This window comes from Lactuca sativa, chromosome 8 (genome assembly GCF_002870075.4).
Source record: "Lactuca sativa cultivar Salinas chromosome 8, Lsat_Salinas_v11, whole genome shotgun sequence".
NCBI classification, from domain to species: domain Eukaryota; kingdom Viridiplantae; phylum Streptophyta; class Magnoliopsida; order Asterales; family Asteraceae; genus Lactuca; species Lactuca sativa.
Genome location: NC_056630.2, coordinates 33,366,838 through 33,383,567, shown reverse-complemented (window position 1 = coordinate 33,383,567; position 16,730 = coordinate 33,366,838). Strand labels below are relative to the sequence as shown.

Here is a 16,730-nt window from a genome sequence, read left to right as displayed (position 1 = left end):
AAACCAAACCCGCCATAAAAACCCATTTCAGAACAAAGAAACCGAATCACTTCTTGTCTTTGAAGAGCTCCCCCTCCAAGTCACAATGATCTTCAAAAAAGCTAATGATATAAGCCATCAAAAAGTATCATGTAACAACCCAAACTTTAAGATTCGTAACGCCACTTGATCGAGAAAATACAAGAAGTCGGAGATATAACAAGTCCTTAGTAGAGCTTGATAAAGAACTTCCGCTGTAAATGATACTTCTCTGTAAAAGCTTTAGCAGAGCTCGATGAAGAACTTCCGCTGTAAAAGCTACCTTCATAATTCTACCATAAGCTTTATCAAAAATCTTCAACTTTGAAAAGTCACAAATCCAATTTTGAATGGCCATACCAAATTCTCCCCTGATTTATAATCAAAAACATGATTATAAAGCCTTCAAATGGTCATGAGAATGATCTTGAATGGATAAAAAATTTACTAAGCTCCCCCGCGACAAAATGATATACACAATGAAGTATAAGACCCGAAAAAGTCGTGAAAAATTTGACGTTATCACGAAAAATGACTTTCCAAACCGCCAAGAGTTGATGAAATCTTTAATTTTCTATTCACAAAAAACTTGTGCGTTAAAAAAATTCAAAACTGTTCACCGGCCCTCAAATTTGTAAACTTTTCTGAATATTGGGCAAAAACCGTCACTTGCTGAAAGACAGGGACTGAAAAAGTAATTATGCATCATTTTCTCTTTGAATTGTAACAATTTATGAATTTGAGCAAAAATTGCCAAGCTGTGAAAACAACAGGGTCCAAAAGTGTCAAATCGATTAAGCTCTAGGGACCAAAAATGAAACTTGAGTCATCTTCATCATCAATAAAGCTTATGTGAAAGTAATGGAATGGCGACTCATACAAGTGTTCGCATACGAAACTACAATTACGATTCCAATCAATTCCATCTACTTTTGTTCCGAGCACATGATTAGAATTCTGAATTTGAGTGCAGTCATAATTCCAATTCCAAGACCGTTCATCCCAAATCAACCGATCATACTTCCGATCACAAATCAATAGTTCATTCAGAATCAAATAATTCCGATTGCAAGACTCGTTATACAGATGAACAGGACACCTTAAATCATTATGAACAATAGTAGCTTGTAGAAAGCTTGATTCCAAAACGTCAAGACATCAAAAATCTTCAATAATTTGTGTAAAAAATCATCAAATTAAGAACCGATACTTCAAAAATCAATAGGTCTTCAAAGACTCGCTCTGATACCACTTGTTGGGAATGAAACCCTAATTGAGATTTGATGAAAAAGATGCGGAAAATAAGAACAAACACAAATATGAAGATTATGTCGAATGATCACTCGATTTATTGAAATATGAGGAATAAATTACACTTAAAGCATAGACTAAAGAATCTAACACTACATAAGAAACCTCACGTGGCGGCTACATTTTGCCTCCCTCTTAACCCTAATAATGAATAATACATGACTATTTATAGGGAAAAGACAAGTCTTGGGCTTTTAACCTACACTTCATCAAGGGGCCCATTGTCATCATCCATGGAGTGCTTTGAAACCCTACAGTGTATTTGAATGGGTGGTTTTCACTTTTTATGGAGTGCCTTTAAAATCTCCCTGGATAATATTTCAAAATATAGTTAGTTTAATTTTTAATTATTATTTTAATAAGAGATAATTGTACTTTAAGCTTATATATTTGTACAACTTAAAATATTATTATTTTATTAATAGTTACTTGTATTATTAGCTTAATGAGTTGAACGTCTTAAAAATATATTATTATTATATTGAATCTATTTTTAGAAATAGTAAGATTTACTTTATAATATAGTATATATATATATATATATATATATATATATATATATATATATATATATATATATATATATATATATATATATAACAATAACTTCATTTCCTCCCCCTCACCTTTTTAATAAATAAAACCGAGGCCCATACTCACCATTTTTCAAAAACAAACCTTTTTGAGGATTTAAGAGACTAAATTTATTATTTTCAAGGATTTAAAAATTAAAAACTAAAAGAAAAACTTATTAACTAATATAAAAATAAAATAAAATAAATAATAAAAAATAAAAAAATAGACTAAAATAAAATTGGAAATACTATAAACGACAAGGAAGTAAAATTTAATTTTTAATCCTATATAAATGGTTTTATCCTATTGAGATTTAGGGATCAAAGTTTTTAGACAGCCTTTATCCGGTTGTCGGTACCTTTCATATTCACATCTTTGTCTGGTCGATCGTCGGTATTGTTGTCCACTTAAACAAGAAAAATTGTGACAAAATTAGGACATACAATAAGTGACAAGACAATGTGATCCTAAGTTCCTAGATATTATATCTGATCCTAAGTGTCTAGATACTATATCTTAAGGACCATTCAACTGACGACGACCAGGAATATTGTTGTCCACCTAAATTCAACAACGGGATCTATAAACAATCTTTGAGTGTTCAATTTTAATTGTACTGGAACATGTTTCCCGCTTCCAGATATTCCCCGGTAATCAAGGACTTCCAGAGTGCTCCTTACATCGGATGAGCAGACCATCATTAGGGGGGAAGATAGATTCAGAGTATTATCACTTATAGTGCATATGCTGTGTACCAGGTCGGATTGTTAGTCACGCAAAGAAGACAGCATATGGCTAACAGATAAGAGGAATTTCATATATATATATATATATATATATATATATATATATATATATATATATATATATAATATGCAGAGAAATAGAGTTGCATATGTTACAGTCCAGGCCGGATCTCTTCCAATCACGCAGAGGAGGTAACATATGACTAACAGACAGAAAGAAAGAAAATGATTTTCTACAGACCTAATCTATCGGAATTTACTAGTTGCCCCGTCAATACCGGAATTAAGGACAAAATCCGCACATGGAGGAAAAGTTACACCACGGTTCCAGATACAGGTTCATTTAATGTGACGAGTAGATTCCCATATATATCTCCCTGCTCAACCTATCCAAGCATCGTATTGTTAGGCTAAACGGATCTAACTAGGTCATGATATGTCAAGTCATTTGATTTCTTAAGTTCAACTCTGCCTAGTCATGTCCATTTAGAATCTTTCGTGCCTACCGACGCATCAAACCAGAGCATAGACCCTTCAACTTTGGGTACGTTACGCACACTTAGGTTGCCTGTTATCACATAATCATATCACTTCCCTAAACATCTCCTTCAAGCACATTCTACAACCAGCATAATAATAATTTTTTTTAATCCCAAAAATATGGATCCAATTCAGTAATCAATGAAGTTAATTGTAATCAAAGTGAAATGTAGAAGAAGTAGAAGTAAGATCAAGCATGCACACATCTATTACGAATAAATGTCAAGTACATCTTGAGAAAGTACAATCACAGCAGTGTTCAGCCAAAAAGTACAATCTGACACAACTCAGTTACTATAAATAGTACCCCCACTAGCACACGAGTGTGCAGCCATACACGCGTGTGCGGCCGCACACACATGAGTGGCTGCACACAAACAAGTTCAAGACACTATACTGCTAAACAACCATTGACATCCTGATTAGATTTATACAAAATTAATGCCTAGCTCAAACCACAAAATTATGGCCCTTCAGAGACTTCTTGTTGACTATTAAGGTCATGGTGTGGGCAATTCCTTAGCAAGCTCTTATACCTCTCTCAAGCTTCATATAGTGACTCCCCCGCTTGTTGTTCAAAGTTGGCAATGGCCTTTTTCAATTTAGGTATTTTAGAAGGTGGGCAAAAGTGGTCGATAAATTCTTCTTTCATCTTAGCCCACGTGGTAACCGACCCGGGAGGAAGTGACTTGAGCCAATCCTTTGCAGCACCCTTGAATGTGACTGGAAGCATACGAAGTAGCTGGGTCTCGCGTGGCACATTTGGAACATTGAAGTAATCAGCTACATCAATGACTTCATCCAAGTGCTTGTAGGCATCTTCGTGGTCTTTTCCATAAAAGGGAATCTCCTTGAGTTGAGCAAGTATGTGGCCCTTTAGCTCGAAAGTAGCAGTAGCGGGAATTGCGGGTTGCACAAGTCCTGGGCCGGTATCGTCATGCATCCTCTTCTTCCATTCCCCCATGGGGACTTCATCGATGTTAGCCATGATAATGGCTAATTCGTCGTCAAAATCGGATTCATTCCCGAAAGTGGGATCTTCTTTTCCTTTAGTTTCGTACTCGGTGTCCTCTTTGATCGGGTCTTCTATTGCTATAGAGGTGCTGGAAGCTCCTGATTTGTTGCTCTTCTTCTTGCTGAAAACGGACTTTAGATTCTTAAGTGGCGAGTTCTTTGAAGAAACGGATTCTCCATCGGATTTTCCCTTGCTCTTCCTTAGGGCGGATTCCGGGTCTTCTAGTGGAGGGACTAAAGGTGTCTCAGATCCTCGGGTCATAAAACAACTGCAAATAAAACAAGAAAAAACGCACAAAAAGAACAAAAATAAAATAAAAACTGAAACTGTGAATCAGCGATGGACTCGTCGAGTTGCTTCGAGTGCACTCGGCGAGTTCAAGGCAAAAACAGAGAAGTTTGACAGATTTAAAATAAAAACCAATAAATATTAAAACCTAACTTACTTACTAAATTACCTTAGAATTAACTTTGTGTAAGATAAATCTCACACAAAGGATCGATAAAAATAGAAATTAATGCTAATTTAGAACTGTTCCCCGGCAACGGCGCCAAAAACTTGATGTGTGTGAACTCAACTAGTTTTAAACCTACTTTCAATTATAACATAAACACACAAAGGTAGTGGACCAATTAATTGTGGTAAAGCTAAATAAGTAGGGTATCGAACACAGGGAACGGTAAATTAAAACTAAAAACTAATTTTATCTAAAATTAAATAATAAAAAGGGGTTTTCTCTAGTTTTACAAGACTAGAAACTTACTAACTGTTACTTAAACTGAAAAAAACTAGAAGAGCAAAGATTCTACTAAATTTAATGACGAAGGGGACTTCTGTTTAGTTCAACTCAATTGATGCTATGGTTGATATTATGGTAATAGTGCAATGGATTAATTCTTTTATTGGCTACCGATTCAAGTGATTAGATTCACGTTCGCTGCACTAATCCTTAGAGAACAAACTAACTCAAACAGTGGCCAGTTGTCTAATGTAATTCAATTCACTAGATTATTTATTCGGGTTGATTTAGACTTGTAATAGCTAACTAATTTGGCCTTTTAGTTAACCTCTTGTTGATTGTCATCACACAAGCTCACACATAAATTTACCTATTTTTCTATTAATTCTAGTTTCACATTCGCTAATCCTAGTCATATAACAAAGTGGTCACATAAATTATATGAGGTAGCAATTAAGAGATGTTCATGCAACTTAATTATGTTCCTATTAACAGAAAAGTAGTTATCATTCACACATAAGGTTCTTTAACAAGCTAGAATCAACAAAATCACCAATATTAAATCAATCCTACCATAAATCAAACCATAGTATCATTTTTGTCTCCCCAAACAGAAGTTTAAAAGTTTTAGCTCATGATTGAGGTAATTGACAGCACAAAAACGAAATCTAGAAGTCTAAACATGATGAAGAATAATAGATTAAAGTAAGAATGATGTAATTTTGCCTCAAATCTCCTTCGGAATTGGTTTTGTGGTTGTATCTCCGTTCTCCAGAGCTCTCCTGGCTCTGATTCGCAGCTTGCTTCTCCCCAAGGGTTCCAGAATACCTTGTGTCGATCTGGACAACGGGTTTTATAGATTCGAACTGACTCGCCGAGTCCATGACTTACTCGCCGAGTCCATCCCTTAATTTCCGTACACGGTAAGTCACGGAGTCTTTATCCTCTCGAATCTTCGATGAGACTCGCCGAGTAGTCGACCCTACTCGCCGAGTACCTTGTATTTTTAGCCTTTTTCTTCTTTGTTCAACTCTCGAGCTCCCAACTGCTTCTCCTGCTTCCTTTTGCTTCCGAGCTTTGCTTTTGGACTGAAAACACAATTCAAACACTTTTAAGTATCTTTTATCCATGATATGCAATAAATTAGCTAATAAATGATAAAAATATATACTTAATATAAAGCTAAATATGCCACTATCACCGAGCCTCCGTGCCTATGGCTTACAACCGGCCCACAACAGATATCTGGGCCTATGACATAATGTTGGACCACTTCAACCACTACCACCATTTGTGGAAAAATAAACAATCAAGGATCAAGTAGAGACATAATACATGCAAATATCAATCATAAAACTCACTACCGCCTACTAGTCCTCTCATAACACACTGTCCCGCTACCAGCTAACCTCTATGAAATGCTTAACCATAGTAACCAGAGGTGAGATAGCCACTCGAACAAATGATCCTACTCTAGACCCACAACCAAACAAGGAACAAGCACGAAAGCCTAGATCAAGAGTTCTCAGGCTATCCTACATGACTACATGCAACCCCTAGGGCACTCCACTAGATGATAACCAGTATACCACTACTACAACATCCTATCATATAAGGATATATATATATATATATATATATATATATATATATATATATATATATATATATATATATATATATATATATAGATCTAGTAGATCACTATAGCACAACAACATCCTATATACCAATATATAGATCTAATAGATCGCCACAACATAACAAAATCCTATATACAAGGATACACAACCTAGTGGGCCGAAATTGGTGCCTTCATCCCACATGTACAGTGAGAAAAACTCACCTTAATCAACGAAATCTGAAAAACTACGATACAATCCATTTTATGTACTGCTTGCACCCGCAAACCTACTAAGACTAGAACCAGACATAATCTTAATTAATATCCTAATATCCTTAAGTTTGACCTACTATCAAACTTGGTCAAAAGTCAACGATCAACAAAAGTCAAAGTACAAGACTGCTGAGTACGCTCAACATACTCAACGTACGTCCAGCGTATGCGCCTGATCCCACTCCTTCATTAAGCACTTAATCCCTTAAGGTTTTTGTCCAGTTCTTAGATCTAGAGTCAAAGCATGGACTTAAGTCAAAAAGTTTCCACCTTTATGACTTTCCATGTCTAGAAAAGGTCCAAAAGCTAAAACCGTAACTTGTTAATCCATCAATACATCACAACTCTTGCATGGAAGGAATAGAAGGACCAATATCACATTTTTATGGTTCATAAAAACTACATAATGGATAAAGTTTCCTAATTTACCCCTTAAGATGGTCCAAATAACCAAGATCTAGTCTTTCAGTCTCAAAGGGACCAAAAGTGCATATTTCTCAACTTAATCCATTAAGTCCAAGTCTCCAACCTTCAGATTTGAATCAATATGATGTTTAGATGGGTAATGTTTCCAACTTTATTCATAACAATGTCAAAAACTTTCAATATATATACTTTATGCACTAAAGTAACCAAAAGCTCATGACAACCAAGACTAGCTAGATCTAACAACTGCATCATCAAGATTCAAGCTTTATACCTCTAGAAGAAAGATCAAGGTGAACAAGGTCTGGATCTACAAGCTCCAATGCAACTAACACTTCTCCAATGAGCTCATTCTTCTCCAAGATCCACCAAGAACACTGTAAAGCACTTAAAAACACATTATTTATCTCACAAGGCTCAAACTAGTGTTAGGGTTTCAAGGGAAGATGTTGGAGAGGTTGAGTCTGAGAATGGCAAGGGTTTGGGGGAGTTAAAGAGTTTAAATTAGGCTCAAAACCCCGAAATTAGGGAAGCCAGAACAACACTTACCTCCTAGGCCGATGAGAGTGTATGAGTAATTAAAGTTGTTTGTAATAATTGGATGGTGTACCTGAACTAAGAGCTAGATATAAAGTTAAAAATTCTACTCACATTAATGTTATTGTTAATTTTCAAGAAAAAACATGTGCATTTAGGCAGTGGCAAATAGATGACATACCTTGTGGCCATGTCATAAAAGTGCGAAAACGAACAACTACGAAGATTGTTTAGAGTTTACTTCAAAAGCTTATACACGGAGACTCTAAGCACGGAGACACCGAGGAAAACTTGTGAGTATTGTCACAATCCTTTGCCAAGTCCATCTTGAGATCCCCAAAAAAACTAATGATTTTCAAGCCACCTATAATGGAGAGACATCAGCCCGGTAGGCCAATAAAGATAGATTGTATCCCGTCACAAGGTGAGTGTCCTATAAGAAAAGAATGTTCAACATGCATTCATGTAGGACACACGAGAAACAATTGTATGGGTAGGGCTTTCCGGAGTAGATCTCGTCAAAGGCATAAATCTACAAGGTAGGGTAGAATGAATAATGAATTCGTATCTGGGAGCAAATCACAAAAAGAAAGCGTGTATTGCAATTTTGATTTAAACTACCCTTAGATTTAGTACCAATGACTAATGTAATATCTATTTGAGTTTTAATTTTAGTTTTTTTTTTCTACTCTTTCATAATATAGCGTAAAGTACAATTTTTTGCCTATAAAAAATCTACCATTTTAACTCTGAATTTCATGTTTTTTTTTCTAGATTATGTTGTTTGTACCTATTTCGTCATCCTCAGATATTAGGATTGATGTGTTTAAAACAAACTAGTTTTAATCCTAACAATCTTAAATGAAAACAAACACACGCAGGCAGTGTACCTATCGATAGTAGTTTAGTTTAAGCATGTAGGGTATCGAACACAGGGAACAGTAACAATCAAATTAAGTACTAGTATTATCTAATTAAAAACAATTAAAAGGAAGGTTTTCTCTAGTTTTTCAAGACTAGAAACTTAATCAAGCACTTTAAAACTTAAACAAAGACAATTAACAACTAAGAAGAATAAGAAAGGACAACTAGATTCAATGATAAAAGAGACTTCTGTTTAGATTCGATTCACTTATTCCTATGGTTGATTTCATGGCAAGTGCAATGAATTAATATGTCAATGGTTACCGATTCCTAATGTGATTGGGTTCATGTTCATTATTACCAATCCTTTAGTAGACAAGTTAATTCAAACAGTGATCAAGTGATTAAATTAACAAGTTTCCTAGTGTTCATTTCGTATCAAGCAAGACTTATAACAATAGTTAATCAAATTTGTTCAATTCAATCAACTCATGTATGGATGTTCATCACACATGCTCACATATTGATTTACATATTTTATAGTTAACCCTAGTTTCATATTCACTATTCCTATGCATACAATCTTATATTCATGAAACTATATGAATCAAGTAATCAAGAAGATATTCATGCAACTCAATCACTTATTTGTTAACTAAAAACATTTATCGTCAAAACATAAGGATCTTTAATAAGCTTAACAAGATGAATAACCAAATTAATATCAACTCAACCACTCAATCAAACCATGTTCATAAGATTATCTCAAACAGAAGTAAAAAGCTTTTAGCTCATATCTAAAGCAAGTAATAACCTAAAATCAAAATCTAATGATTCAAACATGGCTCAAAACAAAGATTAAGAAAAGAAGAATGATTATTTGCCTTTGATTCTCTTCTAAATTGTTTCTTAGGTTGCAATCTCGAAAACTGAAGCTTCAAGAACCCTTTCGGTCTTCAATAATCGCACCTAGCCTCCAGCAAAAGTTAGGGTTCGAATGAGAAGCGTTGCTATATATAAATTCTGAAAACAGCGTCAACTCGACAAGTTTTTAAGAATAACTCGTCGAATTTTTTCGATAGTCCGCGTATACAGCGTGTACGGCAAGGCATCTTCGAATCTGGAACATTCTGACAAAACTCGTCGAGTTTAGGCCCAACTCGTCGAGTTTTTTCGGGATCAACATTTTCTCAAAACAAGAAAGTCGTCCAAAATTGTGTCTAGTTTTCAGAACATTTTGAATCTTGTCAATCGGAGTTACGGTTCATGAGATATGGCCAAAACACTGACGAGGGGTCAAGCTGTCCAGCAACATCCTTCTTTCTTCAAAATCCAAGATCCAAGCTTCCAATCGCCAATTTCGCTTCCTTTTCCTTCCAAGCATGTATTTTATTGTTGAAATTGAAATATTAAGCCAATTAAGTACCTTTTTTTCCATAAAATGATATAAAAACAACATAAAGTATTAAGATAATACTTGCATTTTATAATTAAATATGCCCATATCAAAATACCCCACACTTGACTTTTGCTTGCCCCCAAGCAAAACCGAATTTTAGCACGCTAATATCACATAAGACAATCCCAATTGAACCCAACCATTATGCCAAGACCGCAACGCATGCATTTGTGTCTAAAATTTTCCTAAGGACCCCCCCCTCAATTCTAAATACTCACAATCCTCATAAACACTCGCCCGCTTCTTTTGAACAACGCTCATTTTATGCATCCCTCTGAATCCATCCCCAGAAAACTTTCTTAACCTCAAGTCATTTTTGGTTAAATCCCAAAGCATACACATGATAAAATAACCTAGAAAAGAAAATTACAACTAAAAGACAAATACAACTTTTGATTGAATCTTTTATACTTTGTAACTTTTCTTCATGATATTCTTCTTTGTCTTCATAGCTTTGTAGATTCTTTATTCAAACATTCATCACTCTTTTTATTTCAACTTTTTTTTCTTTTTTTTTTCAACACACTTTTTCCACTCAAAACTAAAAACCTAGAAAAACAAATGTGTCACACCCCCAAACCAGAATGGCGGAAACATTCGAGGGTGGATGACTTCACGTAGTATCACAACAATTTAATATTGTAAAGAAAGTAACACAACCATCATATATATAATGAAAACGTATATTGTTGCGTTATACATATTAGCAAAAGAATATTACAATATGATGATAAATGTTTAATAATGAAACGTCCTTAGCGTTCCTTCTTCAAAAGCTGGTAGTTACCTGTATTACTGATTCCCTGAGAAATACAAGTGGTTTTGAAAGAGTGTCAACAATTAAGTTGGTAAGTTCATAAGTGTTTTGCATTGAAAAGAATGTCTTTTTGGTAATAAATCGATGAACGAGGTTTTCAGAAAATCCAATATTTTCTATAAATGGTTTGAAAAGTTCCCATAATTTGTGTATGTTAATGTGTTTCATACTTGAATAGTAATGATAAACTTTGTGCTAAAGATAGTGTGGAAAAACTGAATGCATATATAAATCTCGTAAATCAAACTTGTTTTTATACTTTTATGTGAGTTTTATAACCATACTATTGACGCTGACTGTCTGTAACAACATTCTTCAGGTGTTGTAGTGTTATGACATTTGTCACCCCAGACCTGCCAGTCTAACTATAGCTAATAGTTTAGGTGTGGGGTTGTCAATCCTGTATAGATCTATACACAAGTATCACGTTCTCGCTCCAAGAGATTATGGTATATAATACAGGACTTGAAATACATACATACGAGTACGTTGAAGTTTGAATATTTCACATTACTTGGTATAAACAGATTTACGATAAGAAAGACTTTACTTCATTTGAAAGTATTTCATTTGTCAAAATGTATATGTAGAATGTATGAATAACTTGTTATCTATACTCATTTTCTCGAAAAGTATGTTTCCATTTAGTAAGAACAACTTGATGATATAATAGCCCTTTAAACATAAAGATGTTTGTATCAATACTCTATAAGATAGGTATTATAATTATGTTTATAAAATGATACTTTGACTTGTGATGTACTTGTATCCCCCTCCCTAAAACATGAAAAGAATTGAAAAGTAGGGGTATGAACTCACTTGTTTGGTTTGAAGAGAGAGAGACTAGAGTTGAGCAGAATTTCGACCGCGGAAAGTTGCGTCTTCGGGCTCTTCGGGGATCTCTGCAGCGTAGATCTTTCGTCGGGGGCTCGAGTGCAGAAACCGAGGGCGTCGAGATGATCTCTGGAGCTTAGAAGTATGGGAGAGTGACTGAGAGTTTGAGAAAGTGTGCAAAAACCCGAGGCTCAAACCTTCTATTTATAGGGCTGGAGGATGGCGTACGCGGGGCGTACCTCCGGAGTACGTTGGGCGTACGCAGTACGCGGGGCGTACTTCGGTTACGTGGGGCGTAGAAATGTGTCACGACTTACGACTCCGGTCTAGCTAAGCGTAGAGTTGTAGCCGATGGGACTCGACTCTGGGTTTAGTACGCGGGGCGTAATCCAGTCTTCCATCTTCTAAATTCCGTAACTTTCGCGTACGGGCTCCGTTTTCTGCGTTCTTTATATGCACACGTAGGTGAGATTATGCTCTACAACTTTCATTTAGACTCCGTCGGCTAGTTTTGACCTTATTTTAATGATATTTTTTTAATAGGCCGGGACTACTAAAGTCCGTTGAAAATTCATAGGTTCTTTATTCGACGTCGGGTTTCGTTTGTCTTTTTATCGTTTTGTTACTATTGTGGAGATCTTCAACTTCCGTTTAGGTGGCGATAGCTAAATAACACTCAATATTCAATTTGAGTTTTTAGCCCTCTACTACTGTTACGAAACTTAGGAAATTCGTAACTTCTTCATACGAAGTCCAATTTGGGCGATCTTTTTATGCACGCTCACCATTTAACAAAATCTACGACTTTTGTTTAGATACTTAAGGCTAAAATGCATTTTATTGAGATTTCACTTTTTACGTTAACTAACGTTTTAACGGTGTGTCGTAAATATACGAGTGGTTATAATTTCTTCAATATAACCCGGTTTTGAGCGTTACTCTGCTTTTGGAAAATGTAGGGTTGTCACATCATCCCCCCGTTAAGGGAATTTCGTCCCTAAATTTAATCTAAGATAGAGTTTACATGTTAGGAAAAAGGTGCGGGTACTTTTGTTTTAACTGATCCTCGCGTTCCCATGTGTATTCAGGTCCTCGCTTGGCGTTCCATCGGACCTTTACAATAGGTATGCGGCTTTGTTTAGTCCTTTTTATTTCCCGATCCATGATCTCTACTGGTTCCTCTACAAATTGGAGATTTTCATTTATTGCAATTTCGTCTAGAGGGATGACAAGGGTCTCACCGGACAAGCACTTCTTTAGGTTTGATACGTGAAAGGTAGGGTGTACGTTGTGGAGTTTCTGAGGTAGTCTAAGTTTGTAAGCCACTGGACCGATCCTGGCAAGGATCTCGAATGGTCCGATGTATCTAGGGTTCAGTTTCCCGCGCTTCCCGAAGCGTATTAATCCCTTCCTGGGCGAGACCTTTAGTAGGTCTCGATCTACGACCTGGAATTCCAAGGGTTTCCGTCTTTTATCTGCGTAACTCTTTTGTCTGTCCATTGATGCTTTTAGACGTTCCCGAATCCGAACAATCTTCTCCGTAGTTTCCCTTATGATTTCTAGTCCAGTGAGCGTGTTGTCTGTCGTTTGTCCTTTTGCTAGCTGCATGTCCCCCACTTCGGCCCAGCACAAAGGTGACCTGCATTTGCGGCCATAGAGGGCTTCGAACGGGGCAGCCATATTGTGTGTCCCATGCCTTACCAAAATCGATTACGCAGCACCTCAGCATATCTTCTATGGTTTGTATGGTTCTCTCGCTCTGGCCTTCGGTTTGTGGGTGATAAGCGGTACTCATGTCTAGCCTTGTCCCCATAGCTTTTTGTAGCGACTGCTAGAACCTTGAGGTGAACCTACTATCTCGGTCCGATATAATGGATATGGGCACACCATGTAGTCGTACAATTTCTCTGAGGTATGTCCTAGTTAGTTTTTCGAATTTATCCGTCTCTTTGATCGGTAGGAAGTGCGCTGATTTAGTTAACCTGTCGGCAATCACCCAGATAGTGTCGAGTCCGCTTTCCGTTCTGGGTAGTTTGGTTATGAAATCCATGGTTATACGTTCCCACTTCCATTCGGGTATTTCTGATTGTTGCAACAATCCTGAGGGCTTTTGGTATTCTACCTTGACTTTGGCGCACGTCAGACATTTACTCACGTATGTAGCAATTTCGGCCTTCATGTTCGGCCACTAGTACAATTTCTTGAGGTCGAGATACATCTTATCGGAGCCTGGGTGTATGGAGTATCGTGTTTTATGGGCTTCGTTCATGACGACTTCTCTGAATCCGCCAAACTTCGGCGTCCAGATCCGATCCATGAAGTAATGAACTCCATCATTCTTGACCTCAAACTTCTTATCCATTCCCCTTAAGGCTTCCCCTGCCACATTTACAGATGTTAAGGCTTCTATTTGGGCTTCCTTGATTTGTGTGGACAGGTGTGAATGGATTGTCATGGTTAAAGACTTCACTCTGCGACCCGAGTATTCCTTCCGGCTGAGTGCGTCGGCCACCACGTTAGCCTTCCGGGATGATATCGAATCTCGCATTCATAATCATTTAGCAGTTCTACCCACCATCTTTGTCTCATGTTGAGTTCCTTCTGGTTGAGGATGTGTTGGAGGCTTTTATGGTCGGTGAAGATCGTACATTTCGTGCCGTAGAGATAGTGTCTCCATATCTTTAGAGCGAAGATGACTGCTCCTAGCTCTAGATCGTGTGTTGTGTAGTTCACTTCGTGCGTCTTCAGTTGCCTTGAGGCGTAGGCGATGACCTTCCCTCTTTGCATCAGGACACACCCAAGTCCTTGGTTTGATGCATCGCAATAGACCATGAAGTCCTCCGTTCCTTCTGGTAATGTTAGGATGGGCGCACTACATAAGGCTCGCTTTAGCGTTTGAAACGAGGCGTCTTGTTTTTCTCCCCAGTCGAAGGTTACATTCTTCTGAGTTAGGGTGGTAAGTGGTTTGGCAATCTTCGAAAAGTTCTGTATGAACCTTCGGTAATACCCGGCAAGTCCCAAAAATTGCCGGATTTCTGTAGGGGTCCTTGGTGTCATCCAACTTTCTATTGCCTTGATCTTAGAAGGATCCACGTGTATCCCCTCCTTGCTTACTACATGTCCTAGGAAATCCACTTTCCGAATCCAAAATTCGCACTTGGAAAATTTTGCGTAAAGCTTCTCTGCCCTCAACGTTTCCAAAACTTGGCGGAGGTGTTGGCTGTGTTCTTCCTGGCTTCTAGAATAGATGAGTATATCATCTATGAACACGATCACAAATTTATCCAGGAAGAGACGACATACTCGGTTCATCAGGTCCATGAACACCGCTGGAGCATTTGTCAATCCGAAGGGCATTACCACAAACTCGTAGTGACCATAACGTGTTCGGAAAGCTGTTTTGGGGATGTCTCCTTCCAGCACTCGCAGTTGGTGATAACCAGATCTTAGATCGATCTTTAAGAAAAAGCTTGCTCCCTGTAGTTGGTCGAACAGATTGTCTATGCGCGGTAGGGGATATCGGTTCTTGATCATGAGTTTGTTCAGCTCCCGATAATCGATACACATGCGAAAGGATCCGTCCTTCTTTTTCACGAATATGACTGGTGCTCCCCATGGTGAGAAGCTCGGTCTGATGAATCCCTTGCTCAACAGCTCGTTTAATTGACTGGACAGTTCCTGCATCTCGGCTGGGGCTAAACGGTAAGGCGACTTTGCTACTGGGGTAGCTCCGGGGATTAAGTCGATTCTGAACTCAATTTGGCGCTCTGGTGGAATTCCTGGAAGATCTTCTGGGAAAATATCTGGGAAGTTGCAGACTTCCGGAATGTCTTTAATGTTCATTGGTTCTTGTTTCTGGTCAACTACGTGGGCTAGAAAGGCATGGTATTCCTTACGAAGATATTTTTGTGCCTTAACATAAGAGATGATTTGTAAACTTGAACTAGGTTTGTCACCATAAATGACAAGGGTTTCGCCGTTTGGCAGATTGAGGCGAGCGGCCTTTTCATGACAAAGTATATCGGCATGGTGAAGGCTCAACCAGTCCATACCGATGATGACATCGAAACTTCTTATCGAAATGGGCATTAGGTCGATTTGAAATAGGTGTTCGTTTAAATTTAATGTGCACCCTACGTACATATCACTTGTGCTTTCCGTTTTACCGTTAGCCATTTCTACAGTGAATATTTTATTGAGTGGTTGGGGTATTTGATTAAGTAAGTGTTTGAATTTAAGACTCACAAAACTTCTCTCCGCACCGCAGTCAAAGAGTATGCATGCATAAATGTTGTTGAGGAGAAACGTACCCGTAACCACCGTTGGGTCGGCTATTGCTTCATTTTGGCCTATTGCCAGCACTCTCCCAACACCGCCAACGTTCCTTGTCTTGGGGCAGTCCCTTTTGAAGTGCCCAGTTTCTCCACACCCATAACATGCCTGGCTTATCCCAGTACCAGGAACTTGAGTGACTGGTCGCGCTGGTGCCTTACAGAAACGGGCTGTGTGCCCTTTCTTGTCGCAGTTCTTACAGTGCATCTCGCGGAAATTACCGTGGTGATGGTAGTTGCATTTGCTGCACTTGGGCAGGTTCCCCGCATATGGTTTTGTTGGCGCATGGGTGGCAGGAGTTGTGGTGGGAGCAGTAGCAGCATGAACCGCAACTATTTGTTTCTTCGAAGGTTCTTGCGAAGTTTGCCCCTTTCTCTTGTTCCAGAATTTCTTCTTCTTGTTGTTGTTGTTGGCATTGATCTCGTTGTTGCTGTTCCCTTTGGTTGGTTCAGCCATGATAGCCGTGACTCCTTGATAGACACCATGATCAACGAGAGATTGCGCCAGTTCCTTGGCGCTGTCAAAGGTCATGGGTTTGGAAGCTAACACACTTCCTCGAAGTTGGGGTGATAGTCCCCAGATGTATCTCTCGACCTTTTGGCTTGCCAGGGTTAGTATT

At 37.9% G+C, this 16,730-nt stretch overlaps 1 non-coding gene across 1 annotated transcript; it reads left to right on the top strand.

Annotated features, from left to right (window-relative positions):
* Nucleotides 1-3,688: 3,688 nt before the first annotated feature.
* On the top strand, nucleotides 3,689-3,795 carry LOC111917705 (small nucleolar RNA R71). The gene has a single exon (XR_002858982.1). It is a non-coding gene; the product is annotated as a small nucleolar RNA R71 (small nucleolar RNA).
* The last annotated feature ends 12,935 nt before the right edge of the window (nucleotides 3,796-16,730 follow it).